This window comes from Aplysia californica, unplaced genomic scaffold, assembly GCF_000002075.1.
Source record: "Aplysia californica isolate F4 #8 unplaced genomic scaffold, AplCal3.0 scaffold01109, whole genome shotgun sequence".
Taxonomy (NCBI): Eukaryota; Metazoa; Mollusca; class Gastropoda; order Aplysiida; family Aplysiidae; genus Aplysia; species Aplysia californica.
Genome location: NW_004798379.1, coordinates 64,357 through 65,486, shown reverse-complemented (window position 1 = coordinate 65,486; position 1,130 = coordinate 64,357). Strand labels below are relative to the sequence as shown.

General features: G+C 35.9%; 1 protein-coding gene across 1 annotated transcript in view; it reads left to right on the top strand.

Annotated features, from left to right (window-relative positions):
• The window catches only part of LOC101846473, a gene marked incomplete in the record, with an annotated part of 96,566 nt that overhangs the window by 47,594 nt on the left and 47,842 nt on the right, over positions 1–1,130 (top strand).

The window sequence follows — 1,130 nt, the reverse complement described above, 5'->3', positions numbered from 1 at the left end:
GCTTGAACTTCTTCTCGGGAGACTTCTCTGGAGAAATCAATCAATCTATCAACAAATCGATCAATCAAGCAATCAATCAATTAAGCAACCAAGTAAGCAACCAAACAAGCCAGCAAGCAATCAATCAATCAATCAATCAATAGACATATAAACACATAAACACATAAACACATAAATACATAAATAAATAGACACATAAATGCATAAACACCTGAATAAATGAACGAATGAATGAATGAATGAATGAATGAATGAATGAATGAATGAATGAATGAATCCCGTGAAGAAATCTGTGTTACAAAAGCAAACATACATATACATACATTACATATCTTGATACATAAAACTAAAAGACCTTTTTGTACATATACAGTAAGTACCAAATACAGACCACTGTATAGAGTTCTTGGAAAATGGCGAGGTAACGTGGTAAATTCAGGTGCTCGTCAAAATAATAAAAGTGAAGAAACTGGCATTTTTCCGCAAGTTGGGGAATTTTTATCGAATGTTTGTATTTTGACTCAACACCTTTCATGCCCTGTAAAGAACACATTTCTGTGTGGAATTTTACTTCAAAACGTTGATTAAAGGTATAAAAGAGGTCAGTTTAAAGTTTCCACGCACTCTCAAGCTACGAAAATAACAAAACTTTGGTGGCCATTTTTTCACTAACTTTACCTCTGAAACCAGGCGACCCACACCTCCTTCAATCGCCAATATCTCCTCTTGTACTTGTATCCAAGATAAACGGATATTTTTTCATCAAAAGCAAGACAAACGGACAGGCTTGAAGATGATACCTATAACTCCATATGCCCAAAACTTGACGAGCGCCTGGTTCCACCACGACGTGTCGCAGCTATTGCTGGTCACCACGGTGCAGCCTTTGTTTCATGAGCTAAGCTTATTGTGTCTAGCTCTAGATCACACCCCAGTGACCTCCCCTTCAAACGCCGTGTTCCCGTCACTTACTGAATGCTTGAAGAATTGGAACGTGAAAGAACAACAAAAAAAACAAAAAACAAAAAAAGAACTGTTGAAAGATATTCTATATAGAGATAGTTGTTTTTTTCCTGATCTGCAGCAAGCAAGAAATTTGGCCATGATATAAATAGATAATATTATTATAA